This window comes from Pteropus alecto, unplaced genomic scaffold (assembly GCF_000325575.1).
Source record: "Pteropus alecto unplaced genomic scaffold, ASM32557v1 scaffold70, whole genome shotgun sequence".
NCBI classification, from domain to species: Eukaryota; Metazoa; Chordata; class Mammalia; order Chiroptera; family Pteropodidae; genus Pteropus; species Pteropus alecto.
This window is the reverse complement of record NW_006431912.1, coordinates 2115858-2134622: the sequence shown is the minus strand read 5'-3', so window position 1 is coordinate 2134622 and position 18765 is coordinate 2115858. Positions and strand designations below refer to the sequence as shown.

General features: G+C 36.9%; 1 protein-coding gene across 1 annotated transcript in view; it reads left to right on the top strand.

The window, feature by feature from the left end:
- Window positions 1-18765, top strand: part of LOC107196620 (cAMP-specific 3',5'-cyclic phosphodiesterase 4D-like) — a 359569-nt gene that overhangs the window by 521 nt on the left and 340283 nt on the right. The window lies entirely within an intron of this gene.

Sequence of the window (18765 nt, the reverse complement as noted above, 5' to 3'; positions counted from 1 at the left end):
ATGATAAGCATTCCTTTTGGGACGCAGGTACAAAGCAGTTAGAGTGACAAAGAAAGAGAAATGTAAAATGATTGAAATATACTTTTCACCGTCGTTTGAAACTGAACTAAGATATACTCTATACATACCTAGAGAAATTTTATATGTATAAAAATGCTCCTCAGTGATTCTGTTTATGTGGTAGAGAGCCGAATGAGAAATCACTAGCTTGCTTTTAAAAGCCTTATAAGAAGTATATTAAACACACACAGACACATCCATAGTGGAAGAAAGTATGTGGATTGGAATTTGTGGTTGGAGCAGATCAAATTATCCCAGGGAAGCCGTTGTTAAGTTGTGTAATTGTTGGGGTGACTTCAGTTACTAACAAGATTTAAGATAAAGCTGGAACAGACTGAAATGAGAAACTAGAAAATATCAGTGTTTTATTATCTTCTATAGCATACACTGCAGGAAAGAATTAATATTGGGTATAGACTGGTTAGTGTAAGCAGTTCACTTTTTACTTTAAAAACATTATTGATTTCTCCTAGCCAATCTTTTGAAAAAAAAAAAATGGGCTTTTGTCTATAAATTTAATGCTTAGAAATAATTTTCTTCCTCCCAAATAATTTTTATACTTTTTCTTAATACAGCACAAAGCTAGGGATTTTTTTATAATTTTGAGATGTTTTCCAGTTTGTTTGATTTTTCCTCTTTAGACTTATAGATACAAATGTATATATTTGTGCTATGTATAACCTTCATGCATAAATCATTTGAACAATTGTTTAAAATCACGAGTTCTTGTGGAAAATACACATTTCTAATAGCTATCATAATTACTTGCCAATTCCTATAAAATATTATTTATATACTAAAGAGCTGTTTATTTTTGGTTGCACCTATTTAAATGACTAGCATGATTTAATTGGGAGGAGAGAAATATAAGTTGTGTTTTTTCAAAATTTTATGTTTAGATCATACTGGAAAAGCAAAGTTTTGTTAAAAATATTTCGCTTTCTGGACTATGACACCTTTTAGGTCTTACCAATAGATGAGATTCATACAAGGAAAGAAAAATAATCAACATAGAATTCTTTTTAGCAACCAAATGTATAAAAATAGTTTTAAAGAAAAATAATTCTAATGTAGTCTTTGAGAAACACATTTGCTTTGTGAAGAAACGGTATGAGTTCCTTTACTGAGAAAGAAAAGCGAGTTAATTTATTAAGTTTCCATAGCTATAGACACTAATAGCAATAGTTGATTCACTCGTTGTTCTGCATTCTTAACTGTATTAGTGGAAGAAAGTGGTGCATCTATAAAAGGAATGTAATCTCATCCCTCAAAGTGGTCTGGGGTCCGGCTAGAGTAAGTAGTGGGGTGGAAACTGCTTTATCTGAACTGGCTTCTGACTTCTAACCTGGCTCCTCTTCTTGTCGCAGAATTTGTGCAGTTTTTTCTTGATGTAGCAGTCACCTTCCCTCATACCTTTTCCTGCCTTCATTCTTTATATTAACTTGCTTGGGCTCTTATTGAGATGACTTGAATAAATATGACTTATGCTTCATTATCTAACTTTAATAAGCTGCACATAGAATTCAGAAAGCGTTTAGAGCCAGAAGTAGAGGGCTCAGGGAAATTCTGGTGGCTATATACTAGGAATACGAACATCTTGCGTTGGTGCTTCCTCCAGGACCTTCATTTTTTTAGTTCTCCCTGAAATGCCAGGGTCACATCTTTTTCTTGCAAATGGGCAAGATATTAAGAAAAGCAAGAGTAGCGAGGTATCAGGTGCCCGATGAATAGAGAGCAGTGGGCAAGGAGCTTTGGGAAAAGGAAATATTCACAAAACAGCAATAACTGATCTTTCTTCTCTCAATTCCTCTTTATTTTGTAAAGCCACTTTTGTCTGACTGGAAGTACTTTTGCAGATACGGTTCTGTAAAACTATGCATATCTGCCTTAGACAGATGGATTTGACATAAGATGTATCCAAAAAGGAATGTATTACATCATGAACTTGCAAAGCGTTCATGAATACACATTGGCATTTGGAAACTATTACCACTACCTAGTAAAGCAATGACATAAATCCAAATTGAAAAAAAATATTATTTCTTGATTGAATTATATTTTCCAGTGTTTTATTTGGTGAATTTTGCTTTTGGAAAGACTTGCTCTTCTGTGAGACGTTTTTTGCCAGTGTTATATATAACAGGATAATCTTATTGCTTAACTTTGCCTCCCCTCCCCAATTTAATTATTCCTAGTTGGTGTTTTCAAGAGTTGCTGTCCTCGCTTGAGCATGTTTTAAAGAAAACAGAGCAAAACAAATGAAACAAACACCCCCACCCCGACACGCACAGTACCACAAAGAGCTAAATGCTTTAGATTTGTATAGTTCTCTCCTTTTGTGGAGCTTGACACTACCCATTGGTGGAGAAGAAGCTTTCACTTAAGTTAAAAATAATTAAATTAATTATTCTATTTTAATTATATAATGTATGCAGGTGATATAACTTCTTACTATATTACTCACTAGCCAATATTGTGTCTCTCCACTTTTCAGTTTCAAGAAGCAGAATGGCTTAGTGAATTAATCTTGGTCAGTGAGATTATGCTCAGGTCATTAAATTTTTTTAAGCCTCAGTCTCTATGTCTGTAAAATGAAATAATGATATGTGTCCTGGTATTTTACTGTATTAGTGAATATCAGCAGCATGATGAGAAAGTGCTTGTGAAAGAACATTTTAATTCTTTGTACATTATAATATACTATACAATGATAGACTATTATTATTATTATAAGAAGCTTCTTTTACTTCTAAAAGCATATTCCCAGTATTGGATAAATACTTTTTAAAGCAAAGCAAGTCTTCACTGTTTTATCTTGAAAAGTTACAAAGGCTGTAAGAGCCTCAGCCCTTATCTGTCTGTTACTTGAGTATAAAAATACCAGGAGGGTTACTGTGACAAGTAAATGTGGCATTGTATGTGAAAACATTTAGTAAACTTCTAAGTGCCATGTAAACATTACTTGTGACAACTATTTTCAGCATATTAATAAAAGCATAAATGATCAATTTTTAAAATGAAAATATATCAGATACATTTCTTATTGATTAACTTTCTACACTGTATCTGCCTCTCTCAGCCACGATGGATTTTCTTGTTGGTTAAGCTTGTGCCGTGACTTTCCTTCCACATAGATATAGCACCAGGCCAAGAGTCAGATAAGCATTCCTTCACAGTCCACATTTAGAACTGTTAATGATGACATTTTAGAAGATATCATTTTCTCACAGGAAAAAGTGAGTTAGAAAATTCAGGCTGACAGATGTTCCTGGACTTTTGATTCCTGTCTTGACTCTCTTTACTAAATTTCGCAGATGGAATAATTATATAGGTTTTAAGGTGATGCTTATTCCTAGGTCTTTTCATCTGAAGAATAGAGTGAATGGTCAAAATGACTTTGTCAATGATTCAGAAAATTCAGGCAGCAGTTTTTGAATCCCAAATTTTTAACTGGTTCTACTTTGGAAGATCATAATGGTTTTTGGAATATTGGTCACAGCTGTGTCCTATATTTCAGCTACTTGAACATACTGTTTTTAAGAGTTTGATTATTTTGTAACAGTGATATTGGTTATTTGAAAGCAGTTCCACAGCTTGTAGTACTTTTTTTTTTTTTTAGGTGAAATCAGAAGAGGAAGGCACAATAAGTAAAACAAATAAAAATGAAATGGGCCCTTTCTCATCTTTATCCCACACACCCCACCCAGCAGTTTATGAGGGAACTTTCTAGAAACAAAGAAATTTGATTTGTAGTAGTTTCAAAGCTGCCATCTAAGACCATTGTCCTGAATTTCTTTTGCCTTCGATGATTGGATGAGAGCACTCTCAGTAATTTAAAATTATAAGGAAAGAATGTTTTCAAACTTTATTTCCCCTCAGCTTTATTGACATATGACATTGTATAAGTTTAAGGTATACAGCATGTTGATTTGATACCCTTATAGATTACAACACGATTGGCACCATATCCTTCGCTAACATCTACATCACATCATCACATAATGACTGTTTCTCTTTTTGTGCTGAGAACATTTAAGATTTATTCTCTTAGTAACTTTGAAATATATTATACGGTGTCAACTATAGTCACTATGCTGTGCTTTAGATCGCTCTAGCTTATTCATCTTATAACTGGAAGTTTGTATTCTTTGACCAGTTTCTCTCCTCCTCATTTCCCCTGGCAACCAATATTACACTCTCTATTTCTATGAGTTTAGCTTTTTTAGATTCCACATACATGAGAACATACATTATTTGTCTTTTTCTGTGTCATTTATTTCACTTAGCATAATGCCCTCAAGTTTCATCCACGTTGCTGCAAGTGGCAGAGTATCCTTCTTTTTATGTCTGAATAATATTCCTCTCTCTAACTCTGTCTGTCTGTCTGTCTTTCTCTTTGTGACATTTTCTTTATACATTCATCCTTCATTAAACACTTTGGTTGTTTCCATCTCTTGACTATTGTGAATAATACTGCAATGAACATGGGGTACAGATATATCTCTTCAAGACAGTAATTTCATTTCCTTTGGATAAATACCAAGAAGTGAGATTGCTGGGTCATATGGTAGTTCTATTTTTAACTTTTTGAGGAACCTCTATACTGCTTTCAATAGTAGCTGCACCGATTTACTAAAATAGATATTCTCGGTGAGTATTCCTCTCATTTAAGTGGTGTTCTTATCACCTCATTACCATTAGTTTCCAAGTCCTTATGCTTTGGCAAAGGGGAAAATACACAGAAGATTGCTCACATTCTTTTGATCAGAGTTTGGTCACATGACCCGACCTAGCTGAAGAGAGGCTAAAGTGTGTAGTTCTATTGGTGTTGAGGAAAAATAGAATGTTCGTTTGGTGATTAACCAATCAATTTCTGCCATATCTTTTTTCTTTTCTCTTCTTTACTTTTCTCTCGCCTTCCCTCCTCTTCCTTTCTTCTTCTTTCTGTTCTCTAATGTGTCTATATAAAATCTAGCACCTGTAGTCACTAAATGAAAGCTAAATTGAGAAAATTATAGTCTTGGCCATCTAGAAGAAATTAGGAATATGATTTTGCTTTTAAATTCTTAATCCCACATGTTAATAACTTTTCAAGGCTATTCCAATATAACTGAAAATTATTGTTATAGAGATTACTATTAATTTAATATTTATGTCCTTTGGAAAGAAGATGGTAATATAATGTTTTCCTCTCTTCTCCTAGCCATTCTCTTCTATGTCAGGTATTTGCATCCCTTACTTTAGAAAAGAGTGGGAAGTAAATGAAAAACTGGCAACAAAGACAAAATAATTCATCCAAATTTATCTATTCCGCCCAGTTCCTTAAGTATTTTATAAGTTTTGTAGTGAATGCTAACTTATTATTGAGGAAAACTACTGTGAAGAGAGTGCATTGGTTTTGGAGAGCTGTTTCTTGCACAGAGTTGAGCAATTGGTAGAATTCATCTAAGGTTGGTGCAGAGCCTCTATTTTCTAGAGACGAAGAGATTCCTCTCCACTCTGAACTTCTAGAGATTAGCAAAAATATTCATATTACAAATAAAAAAGAACACAGATGCCTACTCAGTAACCAAAAATATTTTTCAGATCATTACCATTTAAAAAATATCTCTACAAACTTTTAATTTTCTTTTAATAAAACATCACAAACCAATTTTAGTCCTTCACTCTGAATATATTAGGGTCAAATATTTTTGTTGGGTGATAAGCCAATAGTAACCTCAGTTATTTTAACAACCAAATTACTTTCCTTCCATATAAGCCAAATTATAGTTAAGCTATTTAAGAAAGAAAGACAGAAAATAAAAGTCTGTTTTAGTTTTCATATCCTGACCTAAGAAATAGAAGGATTAACTCGTTTCACATCCTCGTATTTATCTGATGGAACTAGGAGTGCCTAAAAAGAATTTTCCCATAACTCCATTTACTTGTTTATTTTCCTGGCTCATTCCAAAAACAATTTCAATGCAGCAGTGAAAAGAATAAAATCTCATTTTGACATCCAAATAATTTTTTTATTTTGGTGGAAGTGAACAAAGGTAAAAGACACTTATAGTCTTTACTCTGAAGCATTAAAAAACACTGACATATCTCAGTCATTAGATTCTGAAAAACATATCATATTTAGTAGAGATTTTACATATGTCTTATCATATTCACAGTCTTTGAAATAAGGCATTCCACGTGCGGTTATACGGTAATGCCTTGGCATAGTATAGTAATTTAAAAAATGGTGTCTGGAGCCAGACAGCCTGTGTTCAGATCCTAGCTCTGCCACCGAGTAGCTGTGTTATTCTGGGCAAGTTATGTAATTTCCCTGTACTTCAATTTTCTCATCTGGAAAATGGGATAATAATACCTGGTTGTTATGTACATTAAATAAATTAATATGCATAAAACACATTAAATTATGTACGACTCAAAATAAGTGCCTTCTAAATATCTTCCTATTATTATTTTCTGGAGAATTGATTATTTCAGATAATATATATATTCTAGAAAACTGAAGTTTATTCAATCAGTTTCAAAACTAGTAGGAAGCCAATTTTCATGGGTCCTTCTAAAGTATATCTTACTTGTGTCTATGTTTCTTTTGTCCTAAAGAGATTGAATATAATTCTTCTTTTGGTGATTCATAGTCACCATTAAGATTCAGAACCATCATTATGACCATCAAAAATGGAACTTTGCTCTAAGTAAGTGATATTGATTCAGGTTATATTGAAAAGATTCAGATGATATTGAGAGGTTTGTTCAGGGAGAGTGTTTTGCCCCTAAATTAGCTGGTCTAGACTGCTCTGCTGTTTCAGTCCTCTGGCTTTGTCTTGAAGGCTTTTGGCCTGCAGCACACTGGATTGCTAGCACCCTTGCTTTAAAATTCCTGCTTCGCTTTTGCTATAGGTGGTAAGTGAGAAAAGAGCCCAGTTTTTTAAAAAAAGTGTATAAAGTGAGAGAGTAGGTATCCAGTCAGGGCGTCAGTTTTCTTCTGCAAATAGAGGACATGAGTGTATTTTTTTTCCTTCTGGGTATGCGTTATGCTTTAGAATAGGCTTTGATGAGCTACTGCCTGTGGACCAAATCTGGTTGTATAAATAAAGTTTTATTGGAACACAGCACACTCAGATTTGTTTATATATTGTCCATTGCTGCTTTTACACCACAAGGGCAGAGTTGAGTAGTTGCCGCAGAGATCATAGGGCCTGCAAAGCTGAAAGTATTTACTATTTTATCTTTTACAGAAAAAGTTTGCTAAACCTTGTTCTAGAGCTTTAAACTTGGGTAGAGTCTGAAGTAAACGAGATGTTACTATGCTTGTAGTCTCTGTTAACCTGCACATTCAATTATCTGTAGTACTGCGTCTCCTAAATATATTTTGAATAAACAAGAATTTATTGCAGTAGCTTATGCTGGATAAAGAAAAACAGCCCACAATAGCACATTTTGAACATTAAGAAATTCCAATGTGATTGTCAAGCAAAGTTAAGTGAGACTCCTCAATTTGGTATTTGTTGCTTCACCTTTATCAGTATATAACATTATGTGATATTATGTAGTTTTCTGTTATGTTCTGTAGAATGTTCTAGAAATATTACCAGTTAGTAGTTGGTTTTCTTACACAATTGTCCAATGTCTCTGTTGTGTCTTTTGTCGCATATGTTTATCTGTTCTTTATCTTTCTTCTTACATATACCTCTGTTATCTTTTCTGTGAAAATAATTCTTTTGAGTTTTCCAATATTGTATTCTTCAGGAGCATAGCATACAGAAAGGGATTCTGAATTTGAGTTTGAATTCTGATTTAGTCATGTTACAGAAAAGAAACCTCAGGGAAATTTCATTGCCACTCCCAGCCTCAGCTTCCTGGCCTGTAAAAGGGAGAAAAGAATCCTGTCTCTGCTTACCGCATGCTATAGGCTGAATTTGTGCCTCCCCCCACCCCAAATTCAAAGGTTTAAATCCTAATGACTAATATGACGGTATTAGGAGGTAGATCCTTTGGGAGGTGATTAGATCATGAGGGCAGAGCCTAAATGATTGGGGTTAGTGTCTCATGAAATAGACCCCATAGAACTCTCTAGCCCCTTCTGCCATTTGCAGATACAATGAGAAGTCTGCCACCTGGAAGAAGGCCCTCACCTGACTGTGCTGGCACCCTGATCTTGGACATGCAGACTCCAGAACTGTGGGAAATAAAATTCTGTTGTTTATAAGCCACACAGTCTATGGTATTTTGTCATAGTAGCCCTAATAAACTGAGATACCGCACAAGTAGGAGCAAGTGAGCCTAAGCATAGATGAGTGTGTATAATTATTGGTATCCTTAATAATGTTCTCAGTTTGGCCCTGTTTCTTCTTATGCAAAGATGTATATGTTTATGCAACAGGATGCAGAAAGGATTCTGCATTAACTAAAATTGTTGCCCAGGCTGGGTATGAGGCTGTGAATGTGAAGGAGGTTAGGCGAGAAAGGCTCTTCCAACAGTATTTGTATTCCTCCGTTGTTTACTTCGCCATTCATTTCTCTAATGTGAGAGTTTACGCTTTAGTGCAGACCTCTGGGAAATATGCAAAGAAAAAAGAAAGAAGAATAATCTTGCAAGGGCAAGAAGGTAGCGTTTGTGTCAGTATAAAAGTCTGAATAGAAGCAAATAATTGTTTTATTTTAGTTCTTTAAGTGAATTTGGTATGTGGACAGGAATGTTGTTAATTTTTTCCAGGTGAAACAAGGAATAGTTTCCTTTAATAAAAATAGACTCTTAGTGCAGTGGGAATCAGAATTCCCCTGTCATGAGGCTAGGGTAGAATTACTGAAGGATGAAGAGAACATATGTGGGTCTATTTTGTTTTTATTGGAGCCTACAAAGAAAACCAACAGTCTACCGTGTGTGAGACATTTATACTCGTAAAAGATCACCCCACGTTTATAACTTAAGGAGATGCTAATAGCTCGGCTTTAAATTGCATGATGTTGAATGTATTTTCTTATAATCTTTTTATTTTCAAATGATTTTAAAAACTTTAACTGGAAAATGAAGACCTCTTTTGCTTAAGTAACTTGTCATTTTAATTCTTTTAACTTTTAGAGAAAATATTTTAAAATTGTGATCTAGAATTTGAATTTAGGGAGACCCCTAACCTTCACTTTTAATCTCTTGGTGATTTGGAGAGTTATCATCCAAGTTATGTCAGTTAGCAATTGCTGTGTAACAAACTACTCCAAGACACAGTGTCTAAAATGACAACTATTTATTATTTTTGTGTATCTACTGGTTAGCCAGGGGAGTTCTGTTTGTCTAAGCTTGATTCTGATTATTTTACCTGGCCATACTCATGCATTAGTGTTTAGCTGTCAGTCTAAGATGTCCTTGATTGAGAAAACTCAGCAATCCTCCACGTGTCTCTCATCCCTGCTCTCATCCTTCCAGCAGGTGAGTCCAGGTATGTTCTCATGGTGGTGGCTGGGGTACAAAAATAGACAAGCTCAATTGTACGAGAGGGTAGGTGGCAACACACATGCGCTTTTTAAAGCTCTATTTGCTAATATCCCACTGGCCAAAGCAAGTCCTGGTGGAACTCAGGGTCAGAGTGAAGGAATACAAACATGTAGATATAGGGAGGGTACGTACTGGGGCCTCAGTCTACCAGATGTCATTTCACTCTTTTTCTCTATCTTAGCAGCCTCCATTTGGGCAGTTTTACTATTCGTTAGCACTTCTACAGACTGGTCAGAAAAATAAACACCAAATTCTATGTAGATACTTTTAATTATTTGTTTTTAAAGCCTGGCGAGGCTGTAGCTTGTCATTAAAGGTTAAAACAAATTTTTTACTTTATTTATTTACTTATACCCCATCCCCCTCTTTTTAACTAAATTAAGCACCATACATGTTGTATAATGAAGTTCGTTCTTTTTTCATTCTATCCATATCCATCCCTGAGTGCTATTCTATCTCCAATTAATTTCTGTATTTTGGGGCCAATAGTCCAGTAGCATTTGGAGGACTTCAGTGGATGGTCTGTCCATTTTTAGTCTTGTTGTTACATATTCTTGCTTTTTGCTTTCTCCTAAATTCCAGTTTGCGTTTATTACTCTCTACTCTACAAGTCCTGGGGAAACATCAAACTGAACATATTTCAGAGAATACTCATTATCCACCCTTGTGCATCCACTCATGTCTTCGATCAACAAATATTTGTGGAATGGCTTCAATACTATTTCATGCATTGGTAATATAGTAGTGTACAATATAGACAAAATATATTGTACAATATATTATACGATTGTAAGCTCCTGGAGCTTACAATCTTAATGGGGCTCGACAGACAATAAACAAATGCATGAATAGGTCATTTAATGTTTGAGGATGATAAGTATTATAAAGAAAATAAAGCAAGGTGAGCAGAAAGAGATAGAGGAGTGAGCGTGTGTTCAAAGAAGGCCTCTGAAGTGAGAGAGTGAGCCATGATGATCTGGGAAGGATGCTACAAGCAGAGGCAGAGTAGGTGCAAAGACTGCCTGAATAATCAATATGGCAGCAACCATACATCCAGTGGCAAGAGTGGTAAGGAATGTGGTGTGGAGACAAGCAGGGGCTGGATCATGTAGGACCTTTGTAGAGCATAGTCAGGTCTTTGCATTTAATCTAAGTGAAATGGGAATTCATTGGTGGATTTGGGGCAGGGGAGAGATATCATTTGGTTTCAAGGATAGAAGCTGGGCAACTAGGGCAGTCATATTGGAGAGAGATGCTCAGGGGCTGCCTTAGGAGAGCAGCAGTGGAGGCTGTGAGAGGATGGCAGACTCTGGAGCTCTCTAAAATGTGTTTCATTTAAATAAACCAAATTTAGATATTGAGATCAGCTCTGCAAAGTTGAGCATATGGAGAAGTGTTTCCCAAAGTAGACTCAGCATACTTCCAGTGATATCTGAGTTAATTTTAGGTGCTATGTCACATGAATGGACCTTTTAAGTTTTAATAATTACTTATGAATTTAATGTGTATTAGACAAGATATAAAACTTGCATATAAAACCCATAATTCTGGTGCTTGCTTTGGCAGCACATGTACAAAAAAAAAAACAAAAAAAAAAACCCCATAATTCTGTAGTTATTGCTTGAAGTGAGGATAAAGTATTGAGTATATATAGAGTTGAATGCAGCAATAGCAAAAATTGTGAGGGTTGTATCTGAATAATTAGATTTAGGACTTGGTGACAGGATTATTTATAAGGTTTAGTTCTGAGGGAAGTGAATGATGACACTGGTTTTAGGGTAGTGTATAATTGTAATTATATATTACCACTTATTGATTATCTGTTGAATGTGAGACTCTATACCAGGCACTTTATTAGTGATATTTCACCCAATTCTCAATGCAGTCTATGTTATATAGGTGATAAAGCTATGATAGTCCTATTTAGTAGAGGAGGGAAGTAAAGTTCATAGAGAATAAATAATTTTTTCTAAGAAGTCTCTTGAGTTTTCAGATATTGCAAGATTTCAAATGTAATGTATAATTCTGATAAGTTCTCTGCAAACAGGTTCTTAGTTGTTTAGTATACTAATGTATCTTCAGCATCTGAAATAGTTTCTAATATATGCTAGACATTTGATCAATACCTGTTGAATGAATGAAAGAAAAAAAGAATGAGTCTTTATTTAGGTCCAACTCAAGAGTGGTGAATGTTCACATTCCTCGCAATCAGATGAGTTTTAGGAAGTAATTGCCTGGAGTTTTCATGGAAAGGCCATATTTGGGGACCATAAGGTAACTTACTGTGCCCCCTAAATGCAGGTTTTCCCAGCACCTAACTTTGGCCTTATATTTTTTTTGCTATTCTCCCTTAAGAATCTCATTCACTCTTCTGGCTATAACTAAGTGTGGAATTCCCAAATCTCAGACTTTGGTCCTAAACTCCAGTCAAAAAACAAATAAACCCACTCATAAACTTAGAGCCACTTTAGGACAACGTAACCTTTGGCGAGTTACTGAACCTCCCTTGAGGCTTAGTCTGTCAGTATGAGGAAGTGCCCTGATCTGACCAAAGCCTGTGTGTGCCAGAAAGAAGGACAAAGTACTTAGGGAGAGTAACATAAGGGGGGAAATTACTTGAAAGGCAAATGGAATTCAATTTCCATTCCTCTCCAGCATTTGCTTTTAACCTAGAACTTTCTAAATAAAGAGTTAAATGCAGTTAGCTGCTGCATAATAATGATTTGGTAAACAATAGACCGCATATATGACAGTGGTTCCATTAATTACAATGTAGCTGACAAATTTCCACTGCCTAGTGAGGGGACAGCCATCATGACAGCATAGTGCAATCCATTACTCACATGTTTGTGGTGATGCTGATATAAACATGTCTACTGTGCTGCCAATCATATGAAAGTATAGCACATACAATTACAGCAGTAGGCTATACCATCTAGGTTTGTGTAAATGCACTCTGTGATGTTTGCCGAACTAAATCACCTAATGACACATTTCTGAGAATGTATGCCTGTCATTAAGTGGCACATGACTGTAATCCTTTCATGTAAGTTGTCTTTAAAAACTTAATTGTTATTTCCTTGGGGAAAAAAAAAAAAGGCAAAGCATTGAAAGTAGAGTCATTCAAGCACTTAGACTCCTGGGTGCAACTCTGACATACAGTGAGGAAACCCACCCTCCTTAACCCCTAACTTCCCACTCTCACCCCATAAGCTCTTTCTCTGTTGGCAGCAGCCAGACCGAGGGCAACTAGCCCTGGGCAGAGCATTACGGCGGGGGCGGGGCAGGGGGGATCTGTGTGAGGCAGGGCAGATGGACTGGATTGACTGGAAAAAGGCACTCTTGGAATTGGGCAGGAGCTTCCTAAAGGAACACTTATAGGGTAAGACGAGCCTGGGAGGGTGCTACTGAGCGCATGAGGACCAAACTTTTTGCTTTTTCTCTTAGAGGCGGGAATTGTGTGTGGAGAGAGGGGGGCGTGCCCAAATAAGAATAATAACTTCACATGTTTAGTGCTTACTGCCAGAGCTACACCTTCTCCTTGTCCTTTCATATCTCTGCCCGATGTCCCTGATCAGCCTGGGCAGCACACATTTTTTGAATTATGAACTACATAACATAAAATTATGAACTACATAAAATTATATAAGAGGAAGTTGGGGTGTAAAGATGGAAACCACATTATTCTCAACCTCCACAAACTCCTAAACTCCTGGGTAAAAGACAAAATTTCCAACACCACGGTGAATGGAGGTGAGCTGTACAAAAAGGTAAACACCTGCTAAAGGAGTGCAGGGTAATGTGAACAAATTCCACTGGGTGGATCTGGAAAACCATTTTGAAAGAGGATTCAAATTAGGCTTTCATAGAAAAAAATGACTTTGATGTTTATCTTTAGGAAAGAAGGGGGTTCTAGTCCAGGCAAAGGAAATAGCCTCTTAAGGCCTGGAAACAAGGAAATGCTGAGGCTAGAGTAGGGTGGGGGTGGGGTCAGGGGACACGGGCAACCGAGGAATGTGGAAGGAGTTTGTGCATGTTCTCGGGAGGGGTGACAGGAGTTTGGAACAGAAGTAGGGGGAGGTTATGGATTCTTTGCATGCCAGCCAAGTTCTTGAACCTTATCGGGTCTGCATGATGAGTCTTTCACATTTTGGTAAGGGGACTTGTGGAGTGGAGTGGCAGGAGAGGGCCATCGGCAGGGACAGCAAGGAGACTAGTTAGTTTTTCTTAAAATTTTTTATGTTGAAATAATTTTAAATCTAGAGGAAAGTTAAAAGGATAGTCAAAGAGCTTCGAAATATTCTTCAATTAGATTCGCCAGTTTTAACATTTAGCCTCATTTGCTTTATCATTCTCTCATTGTCTCTAACACATACTTTTTACTGTGTTTTTCTAAACCATTTGAGACGTCATGCCCCTTCACCCCTAAATATTTCAATATGTGTTCCCTAAAAACAAGACTTTCATTTATGTAACTTCAATAGAATTATTAAAATCAGGAAATTTTATGTTAATACACAACTGTTAACTGATCTGTACACTTTATTCAAATTTTACCAATTGCCCCAACATATAAGAGGTTTTTCTTTTCTCCTTTCTTTCCTTTTTAAAGTAGTGGCAGGTGTCAGTGAAATAGCCTGGAACTGAAGCACTGGCTGTGGGAATAAGACAGCCATTTCAGAGTTGGATGTGATAGGATTTGGCAGCAGTGGGTTCTGAGGCGGAGAGAGGCCGTAAAGTTGATGATGAGATAGCAGTTTATAGGGTTGGTGTCAGTTACCAACAAGGAATTTAGGAAAGAAATTTGAAATGTAAGGGCGATCGTAAGTTCTAGGTGTTTGATTTAATAATGGTAACTGGATTTATGCAGTGTGTTAAAAGACAGAAAGACGATGTAATGATAGGCAGTGTTGTGTAGTGGTCAAGAGTGTGATTTTGGCACTAGACTGCCTGGGTTGGAATCAGGCTTGGCTGTTTACTAGTGGTATGACCTGGGAGAGTCACCTCAGTTGCCTCTGCCTCTGTTTTCTCATCTGCGAAATGAGAATAACAATACTACTGGCTCATAGGGTCCTTGTAAGAATTAAATAAGTTATTATTTACAAAGGGCTGTATTACAAGCCTGCCTGACACATAGCATGTGCTATATATGTTTGTCAAATCAATATAAGTAAATTAGATTTCCTATTGTTGTTACCAAAACTCAAGTTTGTGTGCCCAATGCTTCAAAAGACCAAAACTCAAAACATCAGAGTTTGCAGTAAGGAGAGGTTTATTGATCAAGAAGGCTCCAACTGAGAAGATAGGAGACCTAATTGTGCCTTAAAGCATCTTGCTTGCTGGACTAGGTTAAGGAATTTTAAGGGGTTAGGGAGAACAGGTATGTGGAAGTGCTGGTGAAGCAAGTTTTAATTGGAGGACCTTGGAACTTGGCCATTTATGGTAAAGGGGCATCAACACTGGATCTTCCTGGACAAAGGACTCTTGGCTTCTGAAAAGATTCTCTTGTTCAAGTTCCGATTATGCCCTGGTCCTTTGGTTCCATGTGGGAGGGGCAGGGAGGAGACACTTTGTTTCCAAGGGCAGCTGGCGGTCAAATTTCTCTCTTTTGCACATGCCCCAGCTGCATGACTTGTGATCTTGGTCTGTTGTCTCTGAAGAGGATGGAACCATTTTGAGCTTCATCTGTAGTTCCTTATGTTATCAAATCCTCACTCGCAAGTCTATGAAGTAATTAGAACTATTATTACCAACTGAGACTCTGTTACATGGTTCGTGCAAGGCCTAACAACTGTATAGAAAACTCGTTTTTTCCACTTACTAGACTATCCTCAGACTCTCTTCATGAGAATACCCAACAAGCAGTAGAGGTGGGCTAGTGACTCAGGATAAGCGCCGGAGACTCTAGAGTTGAATGTCCTCTGCAGAGGTGATCGTTGAAGACATAAGTATGTCTGCAGTTGCTAAGAGAGAGTCTGCAGAAGAAAAGACTGAATGTTGGAGCTGGTAAGTGAGTCTGGGTGGGAGCAGTCAGAGAAGAAGATGAAACAGGAGGATATGGAGTAAAGGAAAGGAAGAGATATGAGAGTTTAAGGAGGATTTGCCCTTTCCCTGGGAGTTGAAGCAGGACAAATTCAGAGCAGAGATCTGGGATAGTAATGAGTGGGTCCTTTGTGACCTTAGTGAGAACGGTTACATTGATGTGGTAAAGGGCAGAAGCCTATTTTCAGGGCTCAAGAAGAGAATGGGAAGAGGAAATGTATTCCACCAAAGTGAACTACTCTTTCAAATTATTGGCAATAAAAGGAAGGAGAACTTTGAGAGAAGCAGGATCAAGAAATGATCTCTTTCCAACAGAGGCAATTGTCTTTATCATCTAGGAGAGTAAAGAGATAGGCCGAAGATGCAAGAAATAGTGGGGAAGATGGAACAAGCAGGCTGGCAGGGGTAGGGTCAGGAGCATGGCTACGGGGTTGATCTCAGAAAAGAATTGAGAAGGAAGAATGAGACTATATGCGATGACCTATGACATTTAATGTGGAGGGAGGGAACGTTGAGGTAATTCACTTAAAATTGCCTCAATTTTTGTAGAGTGGGCAATGAAGCTCTTTGATGAGGGAGTCAGAAGTGTATGTGAGGATATAAAGGGATTGGAGATGTTAGGATGTATATTAGAGATAAAAGAGATTGTCTAGTGATGGCCAGTGCTTAGGACTTTAGTTGAGTGGTAAGGTTCTATACGGTATTGTTATGAGACTTTCTCCAGTGACACCCCAGAATTGACTAAGAATAAATGAATTGGGTCAGTCCAAGAAAGGGTTTTAATGGAAAGTCAAGAGTAGTATGAATTTCAGAGGTCTTTGGCTTGAAATTGTTGACCATAGGCCATCAAGGCAAGAGGAGGCTGAATAGTCATCCTTTAAAATATCCATTATGACAGAGAAGTAGGAAATCTTATCAGGCAATTGTGGGGTCAAGAGAGTTGCTATGTATTTCTGTAATGACATAGAAAAACCAAATAAAAGAACTTTATTATTATTATTTTTAAAGAATTAAAAATCCTGAAATAAAGAATAAAAAATCCTGAGTTTTATCTTTAAAATATTTAAAATTCCAATATAAATCTGTATTTGTTTTAAGTGTTAACCTATTTCGAATGGAGTAAAATAAACAGCTAAAAAACTTATGCCATGTTTTTCCATGACTAGTCCGTACACTGGGCTGAGGCTGGGGATGAATATCCTGTTTGAGAAGCCCGGGATAAAAAACCAAAAGAAAAAGCAGAGCCAGCTGGAGGGAACAATGAAGGGGCAGGATAAATTCAATAGAAGGCAAAGAGTAGGAAAGGGGGAAAAATTTGAGGTGGTAGCTAGAAAGGGAAATATCAAAATTCTAGATCTTGAGGATAAGACAATTGTAACTGACCATGGGGCCTAAAGTGTGATCCAAAAAGCCACTGAGTGATTGAGATGAGGGGATGTAGGCTGCCTCGCGTGATTTCCATCTCGTCGAGTTGCCCCTGACTTAGAACTGGAATACAAAATTTCTCTCTTGTGGTGCACAGAAGAAAAATTAATGATTTAAAAGAAGCTTTTGTAAAATGTTATCCCAGACATTTATTTTTAAACTTTGTCTTGAAGTCAGAGAGAGATTAATAGAGTCAATTTAAATTCCCTTAGGGAACACTTGGTATCTGCCTCTCGCCTTATACCGTCCGTTAAGTGGAAACGAGAACTATGTAACTGAAATGTCAATTGTGACACTAATTTTTGAATGAATGCAGTTTTCAATTCACTGATAGAAATTTTATTTACTTTATCTGGGAGGGTCTCTTGTCTTGAACAACAAGCAGACAATTTGTGGAACTAGCGGCTATTTCAGGAGAGTAAGTAAGAGGTCTTTTGTGCCCGTTTTGTTTCTATGTTTCAAAGTAGGGTTGCAGGCAAATACTTCCACTCACACTAGTGGATGGACTTTGGCAATGGCGGATAACGCAGCAAAAGAGGTGATATGGTGCCTAGGGTTTCGAAATAATTAATTATAATGTCTGATGTCGATAACTTTCATTGGTAAATAACGTTAATATATTTCACCTCCTTGGTTAGCCTTGAAAAACATATGAATAATAAATGTTTATAGCAATTAAGAGTTAAGTAACAGGAACAGAAATCCTGGGCCATCCCAAACTGACCAATGAGAATGTCTCTGCACATTTTTCCAAACTTTGTTTCAAGCTATTTCACAACAAATTAATATTTACACAAATGTCATATCTTCTGCCTTATGATTTACGGAAGGTGAGCATTTAGCCTCACTTTTAAGCCATTTAGGAAAATTATCTAAAGCTTAGTGAAAAAGAAAAAGCAAGAGAAATGAGGCATAAGTTAATCAAATATATTGAGGAGCATTTCTTTAGCCTGGCATGAATTCAGGAAGTAAGTGGGTTCATTTTACGCATTTGGTTCTTGTCTTTTTATTTTTAACTTTTACAGCTCTATGCCCTCAAAGCCATATCAGCATAATGAGTGGTAATTGGGATCCCCATGCTTAGTACTGACTTGCCCCTTGCGCCATGTTGAGATTTTCAGCTGTCAAGATCAGACGGCTCTCTTGTAAAGGTTCCATCCCTGAGATCTGTGGGGACATCCCTGGAGACAGGCAGCAGCTGCTCCCAGGGGAAGCGGCAATCAGTGCACCTATTACTTTACCAGGCTGGGTAACGCTGAACCTTAGAACTATGCCAGGGGAGTAGAGCTCTTTTTACTTCCTCTGCTCTACCAACGGCAGACCTATCCATGTGAGTATTATGCCTGTAATGGTAACAGCCAGACTGATGACTGAATTCCCATGGTCAGCCTTCCACTAACAAGGAGGGATTTCTACCTGATGGCATTTCTCAAATTCTACTTATAAACTTAGGCTTACTTCTGATTACACTAAGCTATTTGTAAAACACAAAATTCAAGTTGATTGATTAGTATAATTTTCTCCCATCCACATTCTGGATAAATCAAAGATGAAGCTAGCAGTGTTTCTTATCTTTTGAAAAAATTTGTTTCATTTTCACAAATAGAAAAATTACATGGTTTCCTAGAAATGTTGATGTGTCTCCTAGAAGGGTTGGGCCTCCATTCATCGAGAATTATTAATTTAACAAAAAGCTCGCAGATCACAGTATGTGAATGTATGGGATGGGGAGGAGGGAGAGAAGG